Raw genomic sequence first — 20,485 nt, forward strand, 5'->3', positions numbered from 1 at the left:
GGAAGGCTTTCAGTGCCAAGCAGATGGCCCTCAGCTTCAGAAGATTGATATGGAGCCAGGACTCCACCGGACCAGAGACCTCTGATCTCCACTTCTCCCAGGTGGCCACTCCAGCCCAGAAGCTACACATCAGTCACCACTGTCAGCTCTGTGTTGGGAAGGAAGAGGGGTCTGCCGCTGACTCAATAGCGGCCCATAAACACTATTGCAGATCTTTTGCAGTCTCCTCGGAAATCTGAGCAAGGTCAAAGAGGTCCCCCTGATGCTGGGCCCACTGAGACTTCAGCTCCCACTGCAGAGCTGCATATGCCACCTGGTGTGCTCGACTAGCAGGATGCAAGAGGCCATCAGTCCCAGCCTCAAAGTCGACCTGGACCAGGGCTGAAAGATCGGTATCATAGCATGAATGTCATGGACTCTCTTTCCTGTGGGAAAAACACGATACCGAACCGTGTCCAGAATGACTCCAATGAAAGGGAACATCTGAGAGGGAGTCAGGTGTGACTGGTGTACATTGATAGTGAACGCCAAAAATGACAGGAGGTTTGTGGTAGTCTGGAAGTGGTTTATGACTACCTGGGAGGAGCCATCGAGGGAGAGGAAAACTGGCATGCTTGGCCTCCAAAGATGTGCTGTCAACAACGTCATCACTTTGCTTCTCTCCCACCACAAACCACAGTTAGCGCTGATGGGCCGGCAGGACAGGAAGATGGAAATGGGCATCCTGCAGATCCAATGCCACCATCCAGTCTCCCAGGTTGAGGGCAGGCAAGACCTGGGCCAAAGTGCGCATTTTGAATTTCTTCTTCCAGAGGAATGCATTGAGAGGATGCAGGTCTAGATTAGGGTAAAGACAATTGTCTTCCATGGGCACCAGAAAATGGCGGGAATAAAAACCATGCCCTACTTCTGCCATCAGCATCCTGCTCAACAGTCCCTTTGGCCAAAATGGCTTGCACTTTCTGACGAAAGATGGAGAGCTGGTCCTCCATTAGTTACTGGGATGACGGTGGGAGGAGTGGCAGTGAATAAAGGAAGGGGAATGCATAACCTTTGCAGACAATCTGCAGAACCCACCTGTTCGATGTGATCTTTTGCCATCCCCAACAGAATCAATTAATTCTGCATCTTACCAAGTGGCTGTGACCCTGTAAGGGCACACTAAAGAGGCTTGATGGGTGAGGGTATGGGGAGGGTGGACTGAGTGGCATGCTGACCTTGGCCTAGGGGTTCCCTGCTGGGGAAGGACAGCTTGGCCACAAGTAATGCCTTGTCTGAAGCTACTTAAGAAATGCTGAAAGTGCTGCTTGTAAGGCTGAATAGAATGGACAAGAGAGCAAGTGTCAGCCTTATTCTCCTTGAAACGTTCAAGGACATAATCAGCCTCATGCCTGAACAAGTGAGTCCCATCAACCATTATGTCGACTGGAGAGGATTGGCCATCGCCTGAGAACACAGTTGATCATTTCTAGGACGGAGTCAGTAGTGTCCAAGCCACAATGAATTGTGAACTTGGCATCATCATGATCATGCTGAATGGCTTGTGACAGAACAGGTCAACGGTATTCAAGAACACCTGGAAGGACTAGGGCTACTAAGTCCAAGAGTGCATGAGTGTAGCGACCCAGCAAATAAGGGGCAGTAATGGACCTCATAGCCACACTGGCTGATGAGAAGAGGCGTTTATCAAATGTCTCCACTCACTTCAAATCCCTGGCAGGGGGAGCAGTAAGAAAATTGTTGGGGTTGGCCCAGCTGGAGGAGGCCTGCACCGTGACGCTCAAAGGAGAATGTGCTGCAACAAAAAGGCGAGGTCGTCTGGAGCAGGGCGATGGCATCTGGCAATTTTCAGGTTAACAGAAGGCCTCATTAAAAGGTAGGAGAGGCTCAGAAGCAGTCTTCAGGACTTCAGTCAGAACGTTTATTTTCACCTCAATAGTAGGGAGGTAGAGGTCAATGACTTTGACTGCCCACGCATAACCATGACGTATAATGCAGATTCTTCCATGGAGGGGTCAGGAGGGGAGAAATCGGCTGACTCTGGGAAAGTGTCCAGCTGAATAGCATCTTGCAAGTCCTCATACCACTTGTCTCGGCGTAGGGCTTAGCAAACTCATCAACCTGGTCACAATTGTTATCAGAGTTGGTTCCAAAAAGAGAATGTAAAGAGTATTATCTGCCAGGTGGTAAGGTGAGTGCAGAAACCTCGATCAGATTTGGTTGTGATGTTGGTCGAATTTGGACCCGCATGGAGTCAGCATGGGGGAATCGGGCCATCTCTTCAGGTGGTGAAGTCGACATCGGCATCAATGTACCAGGGCCCAGAGTGGTATAAGAACCAGGAGTGGTGTCTGTACTGGAGCCAAGGGTAGAAGTGGCTCAGAGCTTCCAGCTAGCACTGAGTGCAAACCCACTGGTGGTAAATCAGGTGGTAGGTCTCTAATCTTCGAGGGGCCCACAGGCATGTTAGAAAGAGTCGGTAGAGATCTGAAGATCCAGAGCATAGCTTAGCAAAACTCTTCAATCTGGCACGGCGTGGATGAAGGCCTAGGAAACTTGGGTAGTACCAGAACTAGCTATGGAAACGGCTCTAAAGTCGGTCGACTATGGGAGCAGGAACAGGACCTTTGGCACCATATTCACTTCATCAAGGGAGTGGGAATGGCGTGAAGGAGCAGAACTCTGCTTCGACTTCTTATGTTTCTTGTGATTACCTGAGGATTTGGATCACAATGAAGTCCGGCCCTAAGAATAGTTCTGTTGAATTCAGGAACGTGGAGCGGGACTGGGAACAAGCCTAAGACTTGAAGCAGGACTTGAAGTGGTCCATCGCTGCAGCTACTTGTGCTTAGTGACATAAAGTTACACCTTGCATTCCCTGATGGCCTTCAGGTTCATCGATGTGCAGTTTCCACAGGTCTTGGGGTCGCGGCTCGACTCCCAGACAACACGGGCAAACCGGCAGGGTCTGTCACAGACATCTGTTTGGGATAGTCCCTACAGAACTTAAAACCTGTCGCCTTAGCAGGTATCATCCCTTGCACACTGTTAAAAATGTGTGAAAAACATTGCAAAAGACAGTCTGAAAGATGTGAGAAGCTCCAGGCCCCTGTCTAGAGGTGCAGAAATAAAGGAAGGGATGTCAGCGCATGCATGTGGCACATTTGTAGGCCTCACATGTCACTGCCTGAATGGTGTCAGTGTGGGGCAGCACAGCACCACCTTCTGACACGCAGTAGTACGAAAAAGTTTCCAGATCCAGTCTGGCACGTGGGGAATATTCAAAAAGTGAGGAATCCCCACCTAGAAATCTCTATCAAAAGTGTGTTCCACATATATGCCTGTACTTTATATTTTACTCAATTCCATCATGTGACGAAGTAGTGCTGGATAGTAGTCGGATATAAGAGGGTGCATGAAATTTAATTGTCACTGAATGACTTTGCCCCAACTTTATCTTCCTGCTATGTACAAGACTGATATTACAGGGCTGATTCCATCCCAACTGAAATGAACCTGAGATGTGATTGACTGTGTCCATCTCTACTATGGCCAACAAATCCTGCCAAAGTGAACGTATTGATTAAATTACATCCAAAAGAGAAATGGCACTTTTGAGCACAATGCAGTAATTTTAATTTTTTCCAAATCAGTCCTTGAAAAAAACACTTGAAGCCTCTTAAATATTCCAGTCCTGCAGAATCTCTATAACTTTATTCGCACTGGTGCACTGTGGTGTCTATTCACACACTACACTTTGTAGTGCATTTAGTATTACTATATTAGTATTTAGGAAATTAGATTATTGTTTGGAGTGGGAAACTACCTACATCAAGGAATAATCACAACTCTTGTCAGGGTGAACCCTCAAAGTTAGTAAATTGTCCTAACTTCAACACTCAGGTAGCTATGGCACTCAGCAGACAAGCTTAATCTAAAGCAATGTGTAAAGTATTTATGTAGTATTAAATCAGTAAAAAAGTCAAAATTCAAAACAATAAAAATCCCAAACTGAATTTTAAAAAAATGTAAAACTGAATGAATACAATTACATGAAAATTACAGAAATCAATAAGGGAAACAGGCAATGTGATTTTTTAAATTTCAGGTAAACATAGCTCCAGAATGTTTCTGGTTGCTTTACTGCAGATAGGCCCACAATGCCAAGTGTCAGGGCATCTTCAAGATTGTGAAAGTCTTTGGACACACTAATCTTGGGTCCTGAGAGCTGGGATGTGAATGGAGAGTGTACTATCCTAATCCTTGTGTTCTGCCACATTTAGCACTAAAATCCAGTTTGAAGCAGGCACTGTACCTACAACAAACCCAGAGACAGATGTCTGGTAGGACAAAAGCAGGGTCCTCCAACAACCAGAGAGGAGATCCACAAGAATTTTCTTGGCATTCTGTTCCCTCTCTTTCAAGTTTTCCCCCATTGTTAGATGTGACTCAACAGAACTGTCACACAGGATTTGATAGTGTGGTGTCACAAATACCCACAGCCCCATTCTGAATATTCTGTGCAGTTCAGAGGAGTCATCTCTGCCCAGTTAGGTCAGGCTATTGTGTGTTCCTGTGAGGCATTTCAACCTATTTCACATCTATTTAAGGCTGAGCACAGGTTGTGAGATGGTAGAGGATTAAGCTGATTAGACTTCTGACAGTGCAGGCAGGAAAAGTCTAACTTTCTAAAAGTGACTTTTCCTCAATATTTATTTAAAGTCCAACTTCACAATTGAGTTGGATTTTTAATAACTATTAATATTAACTGATTAATTATTTTTATAGCTGGTCACATTCTCGAGATACAATATTATAATTTTAATCTGCACTCTGGTTTTCTACATAGGAAAGCTAGGTTTGCCACAATTAAAATAGCTTTTTTTACCTTGTCACTAAAGAGACAAGGGAACAATATTTTTTACATGTCTCCCTTTTAAATAGCCTGACTGCTGCGGTGTAAACACTGCAGTACGAATAGTCACAAACATCCCTTTACATAGTAATAAGTCACCCACAAGGTTCGGTACATGGCTTACATGTGAGTGACATATTAATATTTGAATGAAGGTTAATTTCAAGTCAAAAAGTATTATTGTGACTAATCGTACTGCAGTGTTTACACTGCAGAAGTAGGGCTACCCAGGGTGGCCTGAAGTCATGTATAACAGGTCAATGTATCGGATGGTACAATAGGTGCTGTATTCCAATAGTAGCATTTAACTTCCATGCCCTGGTTACGCATTCTACAACAAATGCTAGGACTTATAGACAAGTTAAATGTCCCAATTAGGAATAAGATATTCAACCATGTTTAATCCCTTCCGTGCGTCGCACCAGTGCTCATGTGCATAGGACGGCCCCCGGCCGTCCTCGCACATGGCACAGGGAATCCCTCTAGTGCGGGCACCAGAGGGATTCCCTTTACCCCCCAACAGCCTCAGGAGCTGGGGAAGAGCTACCCCAGCTCCCGAGGCTGCCTGCATGGTTTCCCTAAAATGACGATCAGCGCGCACATCGCGCTGACGTGAGTTCAGTGAAACCAAAACTGAAATGAGCCAAGAGGCTCATTTGGGCTTCACTTTCTCCATGCTCAGGGGGCTATCTCAGCCCCCTGGGTACGTAGAAAGTCAGGAGAGGTATCGTTGGGAAGGGGAGAATCTCCCCTTTCCAAAGGTACCCCTCCCTAGTGAACCCCTGCTTGGGGATCGCCCCAGGAGGGCGATCATCAGCAGGCATCCACACACTAGGCACCAGGGAGGGGGAGCAGCCCCTTGGACAAGGGCCTTTGCTCCCCCCCATTTTTTGGGGGTCAAATTCAGTCCTTCTGCCCCCCTGGGGGGCAGATAGGGGCAGTAGCCCCCAATCTGCCCCCGGAGGTCAAAAAGCCCACTAGATACCAGGGATTCTTTTTAACTGTAAAATAGGGGTTTTCCTAGATGGGCGCAGAGCCCGGGGCCAAAAACTCATGGGATCCCCTTGCAAAACCAGTTTTTTTTGTGATAGGTAATTTTGATGTCGGCTCAATAGGTTTTGGGCCCTTGCCTGTCGCCGGTACTTGACCCACCCACACAAGTGAGGTACCTATAAGACTTTGGGGAATGCCGGGTGAGTGGAATTTTGTGGATCCACGCAGATTCCAGAATTTTCCACCACAGAAATGTGAGGAAAATGTGTTTTTTTGACAAATTATGAGGTTTGCAAGGGATTCTGGGTAACAGAGCCTGGTGAAAGCCAGACAAGTCACCCCATCCTGGATTCCCCTGGGTGTCTAGTTTTCAAAAATATATAGGTTTGCTAGGTTTCCCTAGGTGCCGGCAGAGCTAGGGTTCAAAACCTAAAGCTAGGCCCTTTGCAAAAAAAGGGTCAGTTTTCACTGTGAAAATGTGGTGTGTCCACGTTGCGTTTTGGGCCGTTTTCTGTCGCGGGCACTAGGCCTACCCACACAAGTGAGGTACCATTTTTGTTGGAAGACTTTGGGGAATGCAGGGTGGGTGGACTTTTGTGGATCTAGGCAGATTCCAGAACTTTCCACCACAGAAATGTGAGGAAAATGTGTTTTAAAAAAAAACATTTTGAGGTTTGCAAGGGATTCTGGGTAACAGAACCTAGAGAGAGCCAGACAAGTCACCCCATCCTGGTTTCCCCTGGGTGTTTAGTTTTCAAAAATTTATAGGTTTGCTAGGTTTCCCTAGGTGCCGGCCGAGCTAGGGTTCAAAATCTACAGCTAGGCACTCTGCAAAAAAAGGGTCAGTTTTCACTGTGAAAATGTGGCGTGTCCACGTTGTGTTTTGGGCCGTTTCCTGGTGCGGGCACTAGGCCTACCCACACAAGTGAGTTACCATTTTTCTTGGAAGACTTTGGGGAATGCGGGGTGGGTGGAATTGTGTGGATCCATGCAGATTCCAGAACTTTCCACAACAGAAATGTGAGCAAAATGTGTTTTTGGGACAAATTTTGAGATTTGCAAGGGATTCTGGGTAACAGAACCTGGTGAGAGCCAGACAAGTCACCCTATCCTGGATTTCCCGGGGTACCTAGTTTAAAAAAATGTATAGGTTTGCTAGGTTTCCCTAGGTGCCGGCAGAGCTAGGGTTCAAAATCTACAGCTAGGCAATTTGCAAAAAAAGGGTCAATTTTCAGTGTAAAAATAAAGCGTGTCCACGTTGTGTTTTGAGCCGTTTCCTGTTGCGGGCACTAGGCCTACCCACACAAGTGAGGTACCATTTTTATCGGGAGACTTAGAGTAACAAGGAATTGTAATCTGTTGTTACCTATTGACTTTCAATGCATTTCTGCCTTCCAAATGAAAGACAATGTGTAAAAAATGTCCTATAATTCTCATGCTAGTATGAGTACTCACAATTTCAGAAATGAGCAAATATCTACTGTTTCTAAACTCTATATTGTGTTGCAATTTCAGAAATACATAGGTGTCTTTCATACCGATTTTTCCATGTATATATTTTCCCAAATTAATTGCTATATACCCGGTACATAATAAAACACCATTGCAAGACGCTGCTCAGTTATTGGCTCTGGGTTTGTCGGGTTCTTGGCGAACCTACAAGTCTTATATATCCCCACAACCAGAAAGGTCCAGCGGATGTAACGGTATATTGCTTTCAAACAGCTGTCATAATTAGAAAAAGTTACAGGTGAAAAAGTTGGCACAAATGGCTGTTTTTTTCAACTAATTTTCTTATATTCAACTGTTAGTTTCTATAAAGAAACCTTGAAGTATCTACACAATGACCCCATGCTGAATTCAGAATTTTGTCTACTTTTCTGAAATGTATAGCTTTCTAGGATCCATTATTGCCTTCATACGCTTTTGTATCATTAACTGGAAAAAGGTTGAAAGCACAAAAAATAGCAAAAATAGGTTATGTCCAAGTAAAATGCTAAAACTGTGTAAACAATGTTGGTTTTCTGACACAAGTCTGTCAGTCCCTAAAAGCTGCGAAAATGGAGATTTCAGCCCCATAAACCCTTTGTTGATAACATTTGCAGGGAAAAAACAAAACTCTCATTTGCAGCACTTTTTCCCCATTTTTCCCCCCAAAAAACAAAATGTACCTGTATTTTGGCTAATTTCTGGGTCCCCTCCAGGGGAATCCACAAACCCTGTGTACCTTTAGAATCCCCATGATGTTGGAAGAAAAGGACGCAAATTTGGTGTGGGTACATTATGTGGTCAAAAAGTTACAGAGGCCTAAGCGCAAACTACCCCAAATAGCCAAAAAAGGCTTAGCACGGGGGGGGAGGAAGGCCTAGCAGCGAAGGGGTTAAAGGGGGAACACAGCACTCTACTCTTGGGTTTGCAGGGGGAAAGTACAAAGTCTTACAAAGCTAGAGAAATATAGGGTCCAGCAAAAGGTGAAAAACCTAGGGGGACCAATCAGAAAAGGTGGTTGTCCTACAGACACGCTCCAACAAGAAGTGAACACTTTGAAGAATGCAGTGCATAAATTGCAAACCCAAACACAAAAGATGTAAGATAAGGTGGAATATAATGATGGTGACCCCCGACGAAATAACCTAAAATTCAAATGTTTTCGAGAAAAAGTTGTTTGCTGGGTTCTTCCTCAAAGAATGGATAACAAAAACATGAAACCAAGGGGTTTCTTCACATTATATTCAATTGAGAGGGCACAAAGATCGTTTGTGCCTTTCCCCAATGGGTGCAACCCAAAAGCACCGATAGCATGCATGTTTGATTATAGCAACGCTAAACTCAAGCATGTACGTAAAATGGGGCTGCCATGCTATGAAAATCATCAGACAGGTGTGCAGGAAGCTCTGTATATACTACACCAAAATGAGGTATAGTGTGCACAGAGCCCAGTGGAACCCCAAAGGTAGGCAGAGGTAAAGTAGATAGCACCTTACTCTCTATTTGTGGTAGTGTGGGCAAGCATTAAGGCTTTATCAGAGGGTAGTGTTAAGCATTTGTTGTACACAGTCAACAAAGTATGTCATACACTCAAACCAATTTTGTTTGTATAAAAATATTACTAAGTTATTTTATTTCTAGAACCAAGCCAAGCCTGGCACAGGTAAGTGAAATAAATGCTTTGCAAAATTGTATGCAATGATTTACAACTGAGTGCAGGTTCAAATGCAATTGATTGAAATACAGGTAAGTCAAAATTTCGAAATTACTTTTCAGATTACTTTTTAAGTTACTTTTTCTACTCAGTTTGATATACCTAGATATCACACTGGGACATTTCCTCTAGAAAAGGTAAGTAAGATCAGTTTTGAACAGTTGCAGTTTTTCAGGTTTTCATACAAATCCACTCCACACTTAAAACATTTTTCAAGGAAAAACAGTCACTGTATTCCTATGGAGAGAAATTAAGTTATCGGTTAACAGGTAAGTACTTGGTCTTTGGGGTTGAGTTTCTGGGGTAGAACAAGGGTTCCCCCAGGGTCAAGGATACACACTTGAAACACCCACAGCGGCACTAGGGCGGCCGGTTGCAGAGTGCTGAGGCCCAATGTTATCCAATGGGGAATGGGGGCTTATGGTTGGTAGCTGCTCACAAGCAGGCCACAAGGTTGTGAGAGCAAAGCTCCTAGGGTTTAGCTCAGGGCAAACGGTTATCCAGTTTAGCACAAAAGGTGCACCCACAGCGGCACAGGGGTAGCCGGTTGTTTTCAATGGGGGTTGCCGGTTTGGATTTTGGCTGCAGGATTGGTCCAGGAAGACTTCGGGGAGGAACCAACAGCTGGGCAGGTAAGTTGAAGGTCTCGGGAACTTAGGTGCACCTCGGGTTCTCTTCTCCAGGGTGCATTGCGGCTGGATACAGGGGTGTCTTTTGAGGTTGGATTTCACCTTACCGGCCACCCGCGGTTGGAGGGGTCTCCTTGCACAGGCTGCAGGTTACATCAGGGAGTCCTGGAAGGGTCAACCCACAGTGGACTCAGCCTCTGGAGCACTCGGGGACCTCACTGGGACTGGTGGGCCACTCGAAGTTGGGCCGTAGGCGACAGGTGCAGTGGTGGTTCCAGGCGTTGGGTTTCTTTGGCCTCAGCAGGCTTAGAGACTTACTTGGGATTTTTTTCTTTTAACATAGCTGCTGTTCACAGGAGGTCCAGTCTTTGTTAAAGGCAGTCAGTCCTCCCAGGGTTCTGGAGGTCGCTTTTGGAGCAGGATCTCTGGAAACTGCAGACGGGCTAGTAGGACTGGGGCCAAATCAGTTCTTCTCTGCAATCTCCTCCGCTGGGCTCTTCTTTTGTCCTTCTTCTTCATAGGTTGCGGAGATCCTGTCTCTTTGGTTCTAGGCTTGAGGTCAGTAGCCAATGGGCTACTGACCTTAGGTTGACTACACTCTTGGTGTGCTCACCCCACATGGGGGAGTGGGCACAATCCCAAATCCTGATTGGGGAGTGCCTGCCAGCTGCAAGATGGCGGGCACTGAAGAGTGGGCTTCACCTCGCCTCCCCCACCTGAGGGGGTGGGGTTGGCAGAGATGGGCATACCTTCTGGGCTTGCTAATGTTTCCCACCTGTTTTCCCGCCGAAATGAAGGGGAGACAGGAAGGGGGCCTGCTCCTGATGGCAGGAGAGGCTGGGGGTCACATTACAAAGGCGGCAAGGCCCATGAAGATCCCCTGTCACAGATGGCTCTTCCTGGCCTGGGGGAGGTATGAACACTTCCGCCTAGGAAAGGCTTTGCTTCTGGGCTCAGGGAGCAACGGTTCCCACCCAGGGGTCCAGAAACATGTCTTGTGTTGGCAGGCTGGTGTGTACCAGTCAGGGAACCCACCAGAGGCTGGTCATTTTTCAGGGGGCATCTCTAAGATGTCCTCTGTGTGCATTTTCCATAAATCCCACACTGACATCAGTGTGAGTTTATGTGCTGAGAAGTTTGATACCAAACTTCACAGTTTTCAGTAAAGCCATTATGGTGCTGTGGAGTTCGTAATGACAAACTCCCCGCACCATATGCTCTTTATTGCATTACTGCACTTACAATGTCTAAGAATTGGTCTAGACAATGTAGGGATACAGGGCTCATGCACCTGTACCCTCACCATTGGTATTTTGCACCAGCTAGAGGGGTGGCTGACCTATGCCAGGGCAGTGGGTTGTAGGCATGGCACACAGGGATGTGTACCATGTCGACTCTTCACATCGTTCTGCACCAAAACATGCAGCCTGCAATGGCAATGTGTGCGAGTAAAAGTACAGGGAATCTAAGGGTGGCACAATAAGTGCTGCAATCCTTAGAGGCTTTACCTGGCCACAGTGCCCTTGGTACCCATGGTTGCTTTTACAAGGTACTGACATGTGGCCAGAGAGGTGCCAATTGGGGATATAAAGTACAGTTCTGGGGAAAAAAACAGGCCCTAGGAACCTGATTGGCAGGCACCCAGGACACATAGAGTCAAAGTGCATCAGTAGTCTGGCAAAAAGTGGGGGGCAACTGCAACAGAAACCCAGCTTCCTACAAGGTGTTTCCAGATTATCCCAGAAAAGCCCAACATCAGTAACTCTTACATTGTAGTTAAAAGAAAACTACTGCATGTGAAGTGCCACCTATTCCTGGACGAGTTACGAATCCAACATAAAGGTAAAGCCTACTTTTATACATCGTGGAAGGAAGCCTGGGAATGGTTGGTGACACGCCAGATGCCCGCTGGTAGGGGAAACAAAACTGAGAGAAGCACAAGCAGTAAACAGGGAACAAATCTGGAGATGGGATATCTCAGATGACCGACTCCGAGAATGCCACAAATTTGTGAAAGAGGGAGGTAATAAGGGTTCAGTCAGATGGCACACTCACAGAAATGACCGGCACACAGAAAGAACCCAACTCATGGAGAATATTCATAGTCATTCACTGTCGCAACCCAGGAATGGACTAGGAGAGAAGATAGTTGACCATTAACTGTGAACTCCAAACAGAGTACAATGAACACAAAGTATACAATGTCAGATGATTAAACAGTAACATATGTAGCGCTGTGGATGCATGCACTAAAACCATGATGCAATATCCTGAATTATAACCTGAATTACAATGTGATGGCTGGTGTGCCAAAGGCACAGAGAGGAGATTGAAGTGAGACTATATGGAAACAGTAGTCCAAATTACCAAGATAATACTGCAGTAATAGTCGGGGATATTAGTTCACAAATATAATAATTGGAAGAGGTCAGACACAGAGAAGCTCCCCACATTCTATGTGGGCATGGTGGGTAAAGTAGGTTGTATAACGGTGGAGGACAATATTTAGAAGCATGGACAGGAGCAGCTGAGCGGCCAAGTGCCTTGATTTGGGACGTCTATCCAAGGGTTTGGGGAAGGAGCATTATGGACTAGGGAAAGGCCCCCCGCTGATAAGTTCCAATAAATTGATTTTAAACACAGAGACAATGTTAAAGTTTGGCATACCTTATTAAGTTAACATTTTGGGGGATAGGGCATAAATGCCTCTAAGACACTATCTACAGGATGGGGGAAAAATGGGAACAATTGTTACTGTTTGAATTGTTGACAAGAACAATCAGAATCAAGAGTGCAATGGATGGATAGATATCAGTGAGGAACATGCATTACGGAGAGAAAAAAGAGTGAGAGATGTGATGTTTGAAAGGAAGCAGCTGAGAACGGTAACAGAATACAATGGTAATATGGAATGTAAGAGGTCTCACCAACTATATAAAAATACACAGAATCTACTCATATTTGAACGGCCGTACTGCATAGACCCTCTGGCACTGGTGGTAATCAACTGAAAAAGTAAGTTGAAGGAAAGCAAACAACACCGTCTGAGTTGCAATATCGGGTTCAACTCAGTGGCAGAGTCAGCAAAGGCACAACATACACTTGAATTTGAACAAGAAGGAGCTAAACGAGGAGTTTAATGGTATAAGTGATTTAATCATTCGATGTTTTAAGGTATTACGGGATCTCTGCAGGAGAGATAGGGGAGTGGTAACGCGAGTGGGTGAGAAAGCACCGACCTAGAATACCCCAGCACATAACATGGCAACGAAGGGAGATTTGGCTTTTCCATGTTATGGTTCATTTCAATTGGAGGTGTTATATCAGTTGAGGGGAGGGATGTCTTCATTATGGCCTCCATCTAAACCAACAGAGTTTGAGGCATTAAATGTTTAGATGCGAGCAGCTCAGGCAAAGAACAGGGAAAGATGTCAGGGGAAGATGAGGAAGGCAATGAAAGCATAGCAGGATGTGCAATGAGATGCACAACTAAAGAGATGGACAGTAGCACCATTGAGGGAGAGAGATTATACCCACTACTGGTGAAAGAGGGAGATGGGAATGATGGGAGCGATATCGATGATAGCTTATTAGACAGACTACTAGCAGAGCGTCCCCCACCTTACAATCCACATTCAGAAGAAGGAAGGCGAGAACTGGCAAATGCAGCAAGTATGGAAAGACTGGTAATTGCATAGACAGGCCCTAGTGCAAGGGTAGTGGGAAGGATTTCAATAGGAGCAGAAGGGACAGGGGTGCCAGTGTTTGGAGGTGCAGAGTCAAGTGGAGTCAACGCTGCTATGCGGTTACTGAAAGCCCTTACACTACCGGTCACCATCGGACCTGTAGTCTCTGTGTCTGACCCAAGTTTAGTGGAAAATGCTAGTCAACAGCAGATAGGGTTGGGAGAAAAGGTCAGCTCAGGGGGACTGTGACAATAAATGGAAACAGACCATTTTTGGTGCCTGTAGAAGCTAGTACCCCGTTGCCAGCAACTGCAGATCCTTCAAGAGTGCGTGATGGGTCTAGTATCATACAAACCGTGTCATTGGTGAATTCGGATTTAGATCTGAGAATGTGGGAAGCTCCAGTTAGCGAACCCATGGGAAGGATACCAGAGAAGGGCACAGAACAGGGAGCTTCTGGAAATCTGCAGGTCTTGCAGACTCCAACATCAGAAAATCGGCAGAGGAATCGGAGCAATGAAGGAATAGAATGTCGAGTCAGGGCACAATAAGGCTGCAGTAAAGATTACATTGTAGACGTAGTGAGATTGAAGGTGGGTAGATTAAATAATCAGTGGGAATTTGCCTTTGGAAAGAATAGAACTTTATGAACAGGATGAATTATTGTTTGTGGCAAAGGATGTCAGTCGTAAGGCGAGGCGAGCCCATGCGAAATTAACAGAATTGGCACAAAAATATGATGTGAATTTGTCCAGAGCAAAAATGTTACAGGGAAATCACAGGTTAAATTACAGTGATCAGGAATTAGAAGAGAAAAGAGTCAAAGGTTTGAAAACACACATTCGGGAGCTGGTGATAGGGATACCTGCATAGAGCATGCTTGACAAATGGGAGGAAAGATGGTCAAAGAAAAGAAATGTTAGGAAGGTGATAGGCGATACGCCACCTCCAGGGGGGGATACCAGGAGTTGAGGCCTATCCATTGCAAGAGGTACCAAGAGGAAGGTATGTGCATGTGCCTTGAAGCAGGGGTGATTTGGCAGTGTTCACAAAGGATTTTCCTCGGCTGAGGGGGAAACCTGCTGAATGGTATAAGCAAGTCGATCACTTTGTAAAGATTTCAAAGGTGTTCTGGATTGATTTGAACACATTATTTTACATTGTGGTTCCTAGTGACTTATGGTATGTTTGTAAAATTGCTATTGATTGGCCTTCTACTGAACTGGATAGGGTTCCCATAACTCATGGTCCTTAACCTTTGGTCATGCAAAAGTTTGAACAGGTAATTACATAGTTACAGTCTAAGGGCCCGATTCACAGAACTAACTTAAGACAAAATCCTAAACTTACTACCATTTTGGTATTCACAGAAGGAACTTACTCATTTTGGTATTCACAGAAGGCACTTACTCATTTCGGTATTCACAGAAGTTAGGAGTCCTAACTTTAGGACTCCTAAATGCCTTCTATGAATACCGAAAGTCTTAAAATTAGGATTTTTCTCAGTTTAGTAGTAGTATAGTTAGGACTCCTAACTTTAGAACTCCTAAATGCCTTCTGTGAATACCGAAATTCTTAAAATTAGGATTTTTCTCAATTTAGTAGTCCTAAGTTTAGGACTCCTAACTTTAGGACTCCTAAATGCCTTCTGTGACTACCGAAAGCCTTAAAATTAGGATTTTTCTCAGTTTAGTAGTAGTATAGTTAGGACTCCTAACTTTAGGACTCCTAAATGCCTTCTGTGAATACCGAAAGTCTTAAAATTTGGATTTTTCTCAATTTAGTAGTCCTAAGTCTAAATTTAGGACTACTAAATTGAGAAAAATCCTAATTTTAAGACTTTCGGTATTCACAGAAGGCATTTAGGAGTCCTAAAGATAGGAGTCCTAACTATACTACTACTAAACTGCGAAAAATCCTAATTTTAAGACTTTCGGTATTCACAGAAGGCATTTAGGAGTCCTAAAGTTAGGACTCCTAACTTCTGTGAATACCGAAATGAGTAAGTGCCTTCTGTGAATACCAAAATGAGTAAGGGGCATATGCATCAACATTAGCATTTGCGATTCCTTATTAGCGAAAAATAAGGATTCGCTAATAAGGAATAGCAAAAGGCTATGCATGTAGGAATCGCTATTCAAATAGCAATTCCTTAACTTTCCTTAATTGCTACTAGCAAATAGCGAGTAGCAATTAAGGAATGCCGTCCCAATCATTCCTATGGGCCTCCAGGCCCATAGGAATGAATCGGAGATTGCATGAGAAAATAGCGAGTACCAGTAGGTTCTCGCTAATTGCTCATGCAATTTCAAGGGTGCAAGGGTGTCAAAATGACACCCTATAGCACCCCTGAAAATGATATGTGCACATATGTTGCACACACACATGCTCTAAGGGCATGTGTGTGCGCAACATGAAACTTTGAAAAATGCACAAAAGTGCATTTTTCAAAGTTTTTGCAAATTACCATGCAGTTCATCTTCATGGTAATTTGCTCCCCCTATTAGCGAAATCGCTAATTTTTTAACTTTGATGCATTGCATTTAAGGAATCTCACTTTGGGATTCCTTAAATGCAATCGCTATTTAAGGAATCGGTATTTAAGGAATCCCTATTTAAGGAATCGGTATTTAAGGAATCCCTATTTAAAGAATCGCTATTTAAGGATTCCTTAAATAGCGATTTCTGCTTTTGGGTTGATGCATTGGGATTGGGTATTTTTAACTTAATACCGGGAGCTATTAGCGAATCGGTATTTTACCGACTGGATTTTGGGTTGATGCATGAGGCTGTTAGTGCCTTCTGTGAATACCAAAATGGTAGTAAGTTTAGGATTTTGTCTTAAGTTGGTTCTGTGAATCGGGCCCATAGATTGCTCCAGAAGATATCGATTGGGTCAAAATAGATTGAACCACCCAGGAGACTAAGGAATCAGTACATGCCTACAATGAACAGCTCTTGCAAGCCTTGAATCAGTACAGTGGGTTAGATACTTTAGATCCTAAAGATATGGGGCAGTTTGTTTCCAAATTTGTGCTAGGATTGAGACCAGAGATTAGGGTTATGAGTCAACACCATTTAATCTGCTGGCAAAACAAGCCAGTGGACGAGATCCTATGGTATGCCAGATATTGTAGTTATGAGGTGGACTCCAAGCACAGGAGAATGAAGGACACATTGTTGTTGGTTCAGATGAGAAATGCCAACAGAGAAGAGCACGTGCAGACAAATGGTGGAAATTTAGGTCAGAATCAGGGAAACAATCAAGAAGGGGTTCAAACTTTTCTTAGCAATACCGGACAGGGAAACGTGAGAGTTACAGACCCTAAGCCAGGTGTAGACATCAATAGGCTAAGGAAAACCACTGCTTGTCATTATTGTCACAAAATTGGGCATAGGAAGTGCGAGTGTTGAGCAAATCCAGGTAATCAGTTACAAGAAGAAAAGATTGCACAGGTGCCCGATGTTAAAAACACAGTGACAAGATCGAGGTGCTTTAATGGGGGGTCAGAATCAGCTAGTGCACGTACCCCAATCTCAGAGAATCCCACAGAGTAATTGAGCGTATCACCAAATGCCCTTTATGGATTCCTAGGAGGGATTCAATCTGCATCTGTCACAATGAGGGTGCCTGAGGGGAGAGGAAGACTGTACCCTTGGAGGAGTCTCAGAGGCAGACCAGAGTGGACCGTATGTGGAGGCAGATGTGGACAGTCACCACATTACATTCTTTATTGATACTGGTGCTACCCTTTCTACCATGAGATTCGCAGTAGTCCACAACCAAGCCCTATCCGGACAATCAATCCAAGTTGTAGGAGTTGACAATAGGAGAATGACAAACCCACTAACAGAAGAGATACCAGTGAAAATAGGAACTTTCCAGGATCAACACCAGTTTGTGGTGTGCGACTCAAGACACATCTGTTTGCTAGGATGAGATCTCTTATGCAAACTGAATTGTACCATCTGTTGTACACCTAGGGGAGTGGAACTAAGGACCAATGTCAATGATATCGCATTTAAATTGATGAACCAGAACCACTGTGTAGACATGTTTCCCGTGCTAACAGTGGATGACGTGCCATGTGACTTGAGAGACACCGTTTCCCCATGGTATGGGACTTCACAGAGGGAGAGATAGGACTGATTCGAGGAGATGGGCCAGTTTGCATACAGATCAAGCCAAATGCAGAATTTCCAAGAACACCCCAGTACAACCTGCCCCCGGAAACTGAGTCAGGGATTACAACTATGATCGAGTCCATGATCGCAGCGGTCATCTTGAAATAGATAATGGGATTGCAGAAACCGAGCAGTAAATATTGCATTGATCACGATTTGAGGAAAGTCAATTTGATTGTGATTCCATGTTTTCCAGTGGTTCTGAATCCATCTGTGATCCTATTCCAAATTCATTGTGAGGCTTAATGGTTTACTTGTATTGACTCATGCCAAGTGTTCTTTTTAATAACCTTACATGAGGGAAGACAATTATTATTTGCTTTTCAGTTGGAGAAACGTGTGTTAACATGGTGTCGTATTCCACAAGGGTATGCTGAGAGTCCATCCATCTTTTATCAGATCTTGAAAAAGAATCTTGAAAGCTTGGCGCTGCCACAAAGTTCAGTTATTGTGCAATATATTGATGACCTCCTGATTGTTTCAGAGACCGAGGAGGCTTGTAGGGCTGATACCATTGCTCTATTGAATCACGTAGCACAAAACGGACACAAAGTATCTCCGAGCAAACCCCAGTGCTGCTTGCCTGAAGTTCAGTATTTGGGTCATCTCCTTAATGAAAGCCAAGAGGAAGGTGTCACCAGACCTCACTGAGGCAATCATAAAAATGAATCCGCCTACTACGTAAAAGGAAGTCAAGATGTTTCTGGGAATGGTTAGCTACTGCCGATAATGGATCCCAAACTTCTCATTGAAGGCGAAGCCCTTACAGAGGCTGACACACAAACATGTGAGTAATGCGGTACCCTGGGATAACGATTGCTTGGTTCCCTCCTTGGAGCTGAGAGAAAGCCTGTGTAGCGCTCTAGGTCTAGGAATGCCTGATTACAACAAAGCATTATTTGGCTGTGAAAGGGAGGGATGTGCTCTATCTGTACTCACCCAGACACATGGGGGTATCAGTAGACATTAGATCCTGTAGCTTCAGCACTGCCCGGATGTCTTAGATCCATTGCTGCAACTGGTGTCAGCAATTGAAAGATGTGAAAGTATTGTGATGGGTCATCCTCTTACTGTTTATGTTCTAAATTCAGTTGAGCTCCTGATGACGAGAACCAAAACACAGCACTTGACCAACAATAGGCTCACGAGATACAAGCAAATACTGCTGACTTTCGAGAAAGTAACTTTGAAGAGAAGTTCTGTGTTAAATCCTGGTGCATTGATTCCTGTTCCTAATGTTGAAGGGGAAGATTGTGAGGACCATGACTGTCTAGCTGTGACTAAACATTGCACCAAACCGAGACACAACATTGTCGATGAACCTCTACCTGAATCTGATCAAGTCCTTTTTGTTGAAGGATCATGCCTAAGAGACAATGAGGGTTTCTTGAGAGCAGCTTTTGCTGTTTGTACCATTTCTGGAGTTGTGGAAGCTGCTTGTCTACAGGGAGTATACTCCGCACAAGTAGCTGAAATCTTTGCTTTGACACACGCATGTCATGTTTCTAATCAAATGCGAGTCACCATCTATACTGACAGCCAGTATGGTTTTAGTCTGGTTCATGACTTCGGACAGCTATAGTCACTGAGGGGGTTCTTAATGTCATCAGGATCTCCCATCCGAAATGGAAAGTACGTGAGACAATTGTTGAAAGCCTTGCAGCGACCGAAGGAAGTGGCAGTTGTAAAGTGCGCTACTCATGGGAAGGGGGAGGATTTTGTGGTGGTTGGGAATCATTATGCAGATGAAGTTGCCCGTTTTTGTGCTAGTCAAACCTGCATTTTTAATGGGGATTATTCACACGAGATCACCGAAAGAACCAAGCTCAGCATGATGTTAGCCATAGCGGATACCGGAGATGAAGTCAGGCGTCAGCAGATAGAAGTGTCAGATCAAGAAGAGGCTGGTTCGATTAAAGCAGGTTGTGAGAAGAGGGACGATGGCATTTGGGTTAAAACTGACGGTAGAGCAGTGTTACCAGATTGTTTATTGAATCCTATGGCGAGACAGATTCATGGAGCAGTTCACATTGGGAGAGACGCAATGATGTGAGTGTTCAGACAAACGTGGTTTAATTCAAGGTTTCAAGTGTTTGCTGATGCATTGATGTGTTACGTGTCAACAGATGAATGCTGAAAAGAAAACTATGGTTGCCTTGAGTCAGATTGGAAGGTCAGGAGGCACTTTTAACTAAATTCAACTGGATTTCATTGAGATGCCTAGGTGCAATGGGCTGACGTACATTCTAGTTGTAGTGTGCATTTTTTCACGGTGGGTGGAAGCATATCCAACTAGAAGGTGTGATAGCCTCACAGTAGCCAAATTATTGCTGAGCGTTGATTCCAAAATTCAGGTTTCCAACTTCATTGGAGTCGGATAGAGGAACTTACTTTCATAGTGAGATCATGAAGCAGTTGGTCACTGCCTTACATGTTGATCAGAGATTGCACTGTAGCTGTAGGCCGGCGGCATCAGGCATAGTGGAGCAGATCAAAGGGACACTAAAGATAAGAATGGCAAAGGTATGCTCTTCGACATCTCTGAATTGGTCTGATGCGTTGCCTTTGGTGCTGATGAGTTTGCACAGTATTCCAGATAGGAGAACTGGACTATCACCACCTGAGATTCTCACGAGGAAGGCTTTGCGCTTGCCTGCGGTGCCGTTCACAGCATTGATAAACTTCACCGATGATTTGGTCCTTGACTATTGCAAAGGATTGGCTGACATGGTTCGTTCTGTGTCTCACCGGTTGAAGCTGCCACTGCACCGACCGCGAAAGACCTCTGTCATGATCTGGGCCCAAGGGAATGGGTCCTAGTCTCGAAGCATGTGAGAAAGAACTGTCTTGATGCATGTTGGCAAGGTCCTTACCG

Source organism: Triturus cristatus, chromosome 2_1, assembly GCF_964204655.1.
Source record: "Triturus cristatus chromosome 2_1, aTriCri1.1, whole genome shotgun sequence".
Lineage (NCBI taxonomy): Eukaryota > Metazoa > Chordata > Amphibia > Caudata > Salamandridae > Triturus > Triturus cristatus.